This window comes from Mycteria americana, chromosome 1, assembly GCF_035582795.1.
Source record: "Mycteria americana isolate JAX WOST 10 ecotype Jacksonville Zoo and Gardens chromosome 1, USCA_MyAme_1.0, whole genome shotgun sequence".
Taxonomy (NCBI): Eukaryota; Metazoa; Chordata; class Aves; order Ciconiiformes; family Ciconiidae; genus Mycteria; species Mycteria americana.
The window spans coordinates 128,437,876-128,447,816 of record NC_134365.1 but is presented as its reverse complement, the minus strand read 5'-3'; positions in this window follow the sequence as shown (position 1 = coordinate 128,447,816).

The following is a 9,941-nucleotide window of genomic DNA, read 5'->3' as shown; positions in this document are numbered from 1 at the left end:
AGATTGTTCACATGGAAAATTATAGTAATAAAAGGTAAGCTGTGATTCTAAAGCGCTACAATGACATTAATACAAATTCATATGTGGACACTTTTATCTAATTATAAGAGGGCTTTTTTCCAGTTTTGGCATTAATTCCTTCAGAAAAAGCCAGAAAAAGCCACTCTCATACTGGAACATGCATCTATGCAGACAGTTATATTAGTACTGTTATGTTAGCTTAATTATGCCTCTGTAATTTCCAGAGAAAATTTTTAGGATGGAAAGCAGTTGTGGTTGTTATTAACTTTAATTTTTATGATTTAATTGTGACTACAGAATTAGTATATTACATGACATCCACCTACCTTTGCATTTGACTAATCTGTGAGTTTATATATAGCACTTGCTTGTTTTTCTCAAATCTCAGTTCAAATCCAAATAATAGTTTCTCAGTTTCTAAAGACACAGCTTTTAACATCTCTAAGAAGAAATTAATAGAATTAATTTAATTTTGAATAATTTCCTCTAATGAACGATTGTGCAGATATGAAGTTTACTCTTTTTCCTAGTCAGTGATCCTTGGCAATAGGTGTGTAAAAATTTAAAGGGTACTATTGAAATGACAGATGACAGATAAAGTCCAGTAAGGCAGATAAATGACCTTTGATGGTCTCTGATGAAAGACCAGTGTTCAAAACTGGGACTTCTTCTGTGTTCAGTCCCACTCATCCACTTTACCACCCTGAGACATAAAATATGTTACTCACCCAGGTAGCTGAGTGTAATTACCTGTATGATAACATTATAAATCTAACAGAAAAAACCATAAGCAATTAACACTCTACCTTTCATATTTTGTATAAATACAATAAAAGTCACAAAATACTATCATCATTATTCCTAATTTATGTCAAGTTATTTGGGGGTTTAAAATCCTACCCAGCACTGTCATAGCTAAACAATGTCCACTTGTAACCCAGATTTCCAGCAATTAAGAACTTCGTGGGTTTCATTAAATATCTGGTCTCCCTCAGGTTTCAGTATATACATCTACCCTTAGGACAGTGTATTTTTGTTACCATTATTGTTTCGACTACAAAATTGAGGACTGGGTTAGCCAGGAGACAGGCATGTGAAGAGGCTTCCTCAGGAAGAAAAACTGTGTGTGATCCTGAGGTTGTCCAATCTCCCAGCTCCGTGTGCTTTATCTTCTCATTTGTAAGCTGCATCACCCCAGAGGAGATCAGCTGTCTTGGTAGTTCATAGACTGAAATTCAGCCTCTAATATAGTTTGGTCTTGATTTTTTAATCACTTTAAGGTTTAGCTCTGAGGCCTTCAAGCAACATGAGGAGTACCCTGGGACTACCCGAAGGCATTAAACACTGACTTGACATATGCGCGGAAGACTAACAACACTGAGGCAGCGAGCCTTTATATGTTGTACCAGGGGAAAGACAGGCACAACTTACACATCTTAGGAAATCAAGCAATTTTAATGAAGACAGCACTGCAGTGTATTGCAATAAGCTGCAGCCAGGACCCAGTGGGTAGTTATCTGCAAAGCGTATTCCACACGTCTGCCCTGTTCGGGCTGTTATCTTTGTGTTCACCGCGCAGAGCAATGCTCTTCTTTGAATGATTATTTTATTTTCTGGCTTCATCTGACCCTCAGTCCATTCCCCCAGTCCATTCAGCCTAAGAGATTTCCCTGAATTAAAAACAAACTCTCAAAGGATAAGAAAGATGATTAATCCCTACAAGCTCACAGTTCTCCATGGATATTTTTCTTGTGCTAACGATTTCCATTACCTCGATAAAACAATGCATTAATAAAGCAACAATAAGGAAAGAGAGCATATTGGCATTCCAATAAGCAGAAATGAAGAATAAATATTATAGTTCAATATATTAAAGAATTAAATACTAGGAGTCTTTTGGAAAACAGATGTAATGTGAAGAGATAAACAGGTTAGTTCTACGGGGACTGCCTGAGCCAAAGAATAAATTTCAGCCTGAATCCTGCATTTAGTTCTGTGCCTACAAGAACAGGGCCTTTGCTATTGAATTCAACACATCCAGGATTTCACATAATGTGTAAAGCTGTCTGTGATGCATAATAAGCAAAATTATTATTCTTCCTTTTACATGTAGGTTCCACTTTGGCTGCTTTTGAAGACTGTTTATCTCTGAGAGCACATCTCTCCTACAGAGCCTCCGTTGACACCCCAGTTTGAGCACAGCTATTCTGGCACATCAGCCTAGTGAAGATGCAGTGTGCATTTGTTGAAGAGGGGTTTTCTGTCAACTTGGTTATTTTTTTTTTTCCTCTGCAACATTAATCAAGCCAACAAAAGCTCTCTTCTGCAGCACAGCTCTATCAGCAAGGGAGTACAATTATTTTCACACTTGCAGCTGAAATAACTCTGCTGGCAAAACTCCGCAGTGCAGGTCAAATCTGAAAAACAGCTGAGGGAGACTGTGTGACTGATAATAAATAATACATGCTCTGAAAGCCATTGCAAGTTATTTAGTTTGTCGGATTTAATGGGACATAACCGTCCCATGACGGGTTTTCACTCTTCCTGATAATCCAGTTTCTGTGCAGTGTGCATAACAGTGCCGGGTAGTAACAAAATAGAAACCATTATAATGAGTTAATACAGTATCATTTGCACACTGTGCATTTATGATTGCAGTCAGTTCCCTCTAAGCTGCCAAAGAGAAATCTCACAGCTGTAAGCAAGTTTACTATTCACATTATAAGCACCGTCTCAGCAGCCTCCCCCATGTACAAGATAGGCAGCATTCTTAAACTCTTTTCCCACGGGCACCTCTACACAGATTCTGCAGGCAGACGTGGTCCGGAGAGACTGGATACAAGCCATCTCGAGCTAGAAGCTATGTAAAGCTGTTGTCAAGGGGCAAAGCTAATAAACCCTGTGAGAGTATATCAGCTTGGGCTCAACAATGTGCTAAAACATCAGCATGGCTCCCAGTTGACTTAGAATGTGACGAGAGTGAGTTCATACCTGCCTGTAAAAGACTGTAGGGTTGTTTAAATCTCTGGAGAACAGGATGCTCACTGAAGCTTTCTCAAAATACTTTGAATGTTCAGGACATAATGAAAATCAGGGGGCTCTGCCAGGCAGCTGGGTAAGCCTTTGCATATTTTGGGATTCATCGCAATACAAGCAGCTGGAATAAATTCTGTTACAGATGGGGCCATATATGCTATTAAAAGACCTTGGTTTTGAGGTCTTAAGATTACGCAAACTTCAATTACTTACAAGGAAATGTTCCCATATGTGGTGTTTGCACAATGCTATTTCTCTGGAAAGTTTCAGCCCTAATTATTCAGACATTTCTGAGAATAAAGCTAGGGAATGGAACATGGAACATTCTGTTTTCTCCAGGTTTTAGTGCAGGAGCTTGACCTTTATTTAGGGGTTAATTTTTTGTCAGGGAAGAGTCTTTTGCAACCTAGTGAAAATCTGACAACTGGCCGGTGAGAAAAAAATAATCTCAGATTGCACATACTGGTAAAGGCTCATTAGAAAACTAACTACAATCCATAAAAAGTCTAATGGCACTGAATAGGCAGAGCACTTGCAGCTCCTCAGACTGACCAACCTGCATGTGTGCCACCTGTGGGAGACTGCATTTCAGAAAGACTTTGTATCTTCTGCTCCCCTTGCTTTGGTGTGCAGCCAGGGGCCAGAACACAGAGAAGGAAACTCTCCTCTGTACTCGGGAGGGAATTCACCTCATTAACTTAAGTGATTTAGATCTTAGATTTCTAGTCTACAAAAATTATCAAAGTTCACTCTATGAAGACACTACTGAGAATTTTTCCTTTCTGAAAATCCTAGATATCCATCTCCAGATGGGACACATATTACCCTCTGGAGATGACTATTTTCCTCCAGTGACTAGAAAGAGAACTTATACATCTAGTTCGGACTAAATGTCTGATTTGTAAATAGTTATGGAAAAGCAGGATGAATCTCACTTTAGATAAGCATTGCTTATTCTGCAAATTGAATGGGATGGTGAGGTTGTAACTAGAGACTATCTTATAACACAAGCACAAGAGGCCATCAACTGAGATTACAAAGACTTCTGCTATTCCTGACTTCTGGGATTGTGACACTCTGATCTCAGAAGTGTTCCTCTAACTGTTCTTGTGTAGGTAATGTAGCTCCCGCTGCTGAGCACATTTACCTTCTGATGACTACTATATGTGGTCATTCCCAAAGTAAGTTTAAGCTTATAAACCCATTAAAGAAGATTTCTTCTTCTGAATAGTGTTCTTTTTAATCTTTGTTCAGTTACACCTACATTGAAATTGGGTGCTGCATTACCCCTGCTCCTGGAGCTGCGCTACCTCAGGAAAATCCCTTTCTCAGCATCTGTTACTGCTGATCAATTACATTCTTGAAAAACCAAATCCTCAATACATCACTGATTGTTATTTAGTCCCTATTGTACAGTACAAAAGACATGTAATATGCCCATATTATGACAGAAACATTCACTTGTAGCAAATGACTTCAGAGTTTTCGCTCAACCTCCACAATGTATTTTGTATTTAATGTAATACAGAAAAAATGAACTTAATCTGTAGAACAGGTACAGTACAAGCTGTAGAAGTTTTCCCATGCCAGTGATTTCCTCCAACTCTATCTCAAAACAGGCGAGGAAAAAAGTAGTTTTCTCCCTTGTCAATGTGGACCTTGAACTCTGTTCAAGGCAGCTAACGCAACTGTGACAAGATGTCTACTGGCCATCAAAGGAAAGCCCATACATATCTGTAAAGGCCCTGAGTGCATTAATAAGCTTTAGCGGCCCTGCCCAGCGCCCCCAGGGCCTCCCCCAACCCTGCCCATGGGATCAGGAGCCCCATTTCAGCCCAGCCAGGGGCCACCAGTCCCTGCCCCAGGGATGCCGCAAGCTTGGTGGTCTCCAGCTTCCGGCAACCCTGCCCTGCTTGGTCACGTCACTGCCCTCAGCTCCTGACTGCCTGTCCCTGGGGGAGCACCTGACCCTTGCTGCTCACCGACAGTACCTTCCAGTGCCCTGAAAAACACCTTGCTGACATTGATAGGTTTCAGGTACTACCATATTCATGTATAAGTGAGCCAGTGATTTTGAAAGAATGACTTTCTTATCGCTTTCTGTAATTATTAAAAATTATTCTGATTTTATTAGGAATCTTACTATTTGTTGTTCGCTTAGACTCTCATGGATTGCATTCATTTTCTGAGAAGTATGGCTTCCAATTAAGAAAAAGATGAGAAGGCAGGTTCTGATTCTTGTAGAAGCCTAAAAATGTAAATTTCTAAATGCTTGCTAACCATAAGGCAAACAAATCCCTTATGATATTTTAAAACATAATACTTTAACTTCTAAATTACATTAATTGAAACTAGTTGAAGGTGTAGTTGATTATCAGGTATTTTGGTATGTTTGGGCTTCTTTAGGTAAAGGGAAAGGACGACTCTTTTTCATTAACGTGGAGAATATTTATCATTTGTAAAAAACTTACTGTGGAATTTTGTTGGGCTGAGTAAGGTGGCTGCTCAGGGCATCAGTTTAAAAGAAAAATAAATTGGTCTAGTTTTTAAATGGTAGAAGAATAAAAATATGCAAAAATCCTCTTGGATGGAAAACTGCTGGTCTTGATTTAAACCAAATATTCCTGTGTTTGTTTCTTAATTTGTTTTCTTTGTGAAAAAAAAAATCTTCATTTTCCATGCATTAATACTGCTAGGAAGGAACTTGATCTTTCCAAAGGGTTGCTGATGTTTCTCTGTGTGTAGAATAAATATAATCTCACCCCCAATCACAGTCTCTCAGCCTCATTAGGTTGACATGCTGGGGATAGCATCTTGGCAAACATTAGGAGTTTCTTGTTGCAATCAAATTTGTCCTGTCCTTAGTTGCCAGGCACATTATAATAGGGAGAACAAAATCTTGTCACTGTTCTTCCACATTTATTAAATTTTGTACTGAATGCACCATCTTTGTTTTACAGGAAGCCATCCACAAAAGCCAACGGAGTGCAAAAATGCTCGTGCTGAAAATAATTTCATTAGTCGGTGCTGGACATAGATTAGCATTATTTCTTTGAAATTGCCATATTGTAACTCTAAGTGACAAAACAGAGATGCAGGCAGTCTGTTGCTTTTGATTTTCTCTATACTATGAAGGGCAGAAAACCACAACTCTATGTTTGAAGAACTCAGAAACATTCAGGGACTTTCTGTCAGTAGGATACTTGACCTCTAGGTTAAAGTAATTTTTGTGGGTGACCATTGGTGACACAATACTCCCGAAACCTTTGCCACTTGTGTGTCTCGTAAGTTTATCGATGCTGATGCAACTCAGAGTTCATTTTCACAAGGTGGGTCAGTAAAAACTCATTGCTGCCACTATGGGTGAGGTCCTGAGGAGCGTCAGAGCTGGAATAAGGTAGGGGAGTGGGGAGGATGGACCCGATGATCAGAACCAGGGAAGGGCTGGAGGAGGGAAGATGGAGAAAGGAAGCTGAGGGAAAGAGGAAAGGAGAGACGAGAACTGGAGAGAGGGGGAACTGGAAGATGAAAAGGTGAAGGAAGCTCTCGTCCTTTCAGTCACAGCAAGTAATCAGCTCAGCTGTCTGTGGAACCGAACCCTTAATTTAAGTCTTAAAGTTTGAAAGCATTAGTCTTCTGGTATTATTAGATAGGTGTTTTCCAACGTGCCTTTGATCTAGAGATTTTAAAGAACACTGTGAGATCAATTTTGAGCCAAAACTTAAGTTCCAAACATTTTAAGAACAAACATTTACACACCCTGAGACCAGTAGAAAAGATTAATGTTTTTCTGTGATGCATATATACATTCAATTAAAACCAACAACCTTCTGTCTTTTTGTGTCTGTGTGTGCGTGGTGTGTGTGGTGCGTGTGTGTGTGTGTGAAGCCTAAAGACAAGTTGAGAAGAAACAGATCATTTTCTTTATATTCATTGCGTGGCACAAAGTGAACATAAGGATAAATGATGGAAGAAAATATTGTTAACATCTTGCATTGCAATAACTTCACAAGCCATCTCTAACAAAATTTTTTTTCTTGAATAATATGCATTTTAACCTGATAGTTTTCAGAACTAATGATTTGCATGACTTGGACTGAAATCATTAGCCAAATGCAACTATGGTATAAATTTATAGAGAGTTCCCAGAAGAAATCAAAGTTGTTTTATATTATCTTAAATAGCTAATACAAACGTTCTCATGAATTTCTCGTATTTGGAAAGAATCAAACCTAAGAGCATATTCATTGACTTTGAATCACTATTCAGCTGCAAAACAAATTACTTCCTATCTGCATATTTTAAATCCTTTATTTAATAATCAGCATATGCTGGAAAGCAATACAACACAACAGTAATAAGAACTATTTTTAACATGAAAATTGAATATGAAATCAGGAAATGGAATTTATTTTTACAATATCTGTTTGCTTAATGGAGATCTGAAATACACCACTTCAGACAGCAATACAAAAACCTTTATTTTCCAGCCAAATCTGAATTTGTCCCCATATGTTGCATTATTGCTGACAAATTGGGCACAGTGTAATATAAACGCAACTATGGAAGCATTCAAATGTCTGCTTACTGGGCCTGATTCAGGCTTTTTAAACAAATTCGAAAAATGAAAGCTGCTATACATTTTATTGATCAGTCACCATTTTAAATCAGATTTCAAGGACATATTCAGAGTGTTGCGTTAGCAAAAATTACACTGTAGGATAAAAAATATGATCTCCATTTTGATATAGTGAATTTGGTAAAATCACAAGTATCAGGAAGAAAAATACAATTTTGATCTCCCTGGTTTGCCTGACACGCTAGATTAAACTGTTTTCCTCTTAAAATCCTTCCTCCTGTCCCCTTAGCTATTCAGTCTGGATACAGTAACTCATAGTATGACAATACAAATTTCATGACATTTTTTCCTTGGGGAAACAACAAATGCTGTTTATCAAATACTTTGGATAAAATACTATTACTATACATTTGAACAGCATGATAATACTTCACTTCTTGTTATAGAAGTTTGATATTTTGCTAGCCCTGAGTTTGAACGGGCCACCTCACCGCTGAAATGTAACAGTTGACAAGGTACATACTGCTAGAGGGCTGGAAGGCAAAATAAAATGCATTTGCACAAAACTGCCACTGAATGTTTATATAAACTTGTTTTGCTTGGTACTGCAACAGATAAGAAAAGTGCTACGGTAAACCACCAAAGTTGCACTGAGGGAATGATATGTAACAGCAAAGGGCTAGGAAAATGCAGCTGTTCCTTTTGAAGGCTGTCGGTGGGAATGCTCTAGGTCCACAAAGTCCATTTCGTGGCAGGAGGCTGTTCAGGGAAGCTCAGAGCCAACAAACAGAAAGCATCTATTACAGAATACAGTGCACTGCCTATAAGAGCTGTTCATAAAGTTAACTGGCTATCTTATTCATCAGGACTGTACATGACAATAGCTAAAAGATGTAATATTACATGGCTTTATCATACATCTCTTTTTTTCCCATCCTTCTCTTAACACCTCACTACAAGATGCAGTGGCATTAGAGTGATGAGGTTGTCTTCAATCAGTCTTGTAAGCCCTCTCTTCTAACAAGTAAACAGACATATCAGGGCTACCCTTCTTTCTAAGGAATTTCATCTTGCCAATCAGTTGTAGGTCTGCATTCCATTTAACAAAACAGAGACCAAATAAGATTTAAATGGAGAGACCCTTACAGCCATGGAACTGCTAGACACCACATAGGGAAAGATAACCCACTAAGGATTCTCTCTGCTCTCCCAAGCAATGGAAATGTACCTGTTGCTATAAGTAGGTGAAATCCTACTGTTTGCTGGCAAATAAATAAGAAAAAAAAAATCATATTACAAGGAGAGATTTGAATGATAATTATTTCAGTGTGAACTATCAGCTTTTCTTTTTCTTAGCAGAAGAAAGGAAGTATCTGGAAACATTTGAGAAAGACCATATGCAAATCTTGGGTAATGTGCTGTATTCTCTTTGTGGCATTATGTGTAAATCCTATTTTTCATAAAATGAGACCTTGACCCATTGGGGGTTTTTTGGTTTGTTTCCTTGTTTTTCAAGAAAGTAATGTTTCTTTGGTATTTTTGTTGCCAAAAGATCATGGCATGTATCTCAGAACCAATTTTTTGTTGGGAGAGTAGGCACAGGTGATGGCTTGGTGCTAAACTCAAAACTCAAAGGATCAGCACAGTGTTGGTTCCTCGGTGTTGCCTTTTACTGCAAACTGCCTTATGCAAAGCCTCACCTCTGGCCAGACATGCAGGCAGGGAGGGGTGGAACTACCTCATGACAGGTATATAGCATGAATACATGTGGAACCAAAACTTCCTCCTCCAGTAATCTTAAGATGCTGATCGATATGAGAAACTTATACCAGCACTTGATAGCCAAATACCCAGCTTAAAAGAATGCTACAAGTTAAGAACAACAGTAAGATTTTATTGCATGGCAACTGAGAAGACAGGTTGTTGGTAGACCTGTTAGTAGTCAGCTGGGTTACTGGAGATTTGCCAGGATACAGGAACCCAGTGGGTTTTAAAGTTGTAAATATTTTTAAAATACCTGTGGACTGGGAATATATGGAATTCTTTAATCATACAACATATTATTTAAATATAATATCTCTTGAAAAAACTGCTTTGAGGTTTATTGGTAGAAACTTCTATCTAAGAAACCAACAAGACTTCAAGAAAGCACATAGTAATCGTAATCCTCCTGCCCCAATTCAAGATCAATGATACTGTCATTCCTGTCAGGTGTCTGTCTATCCTATTCTTAAAAAGAATCCATGATGGAGACTCTGCAAGCTATCCAGGCAATGAATGCCATGGTTTTATTAAGCTTACCATG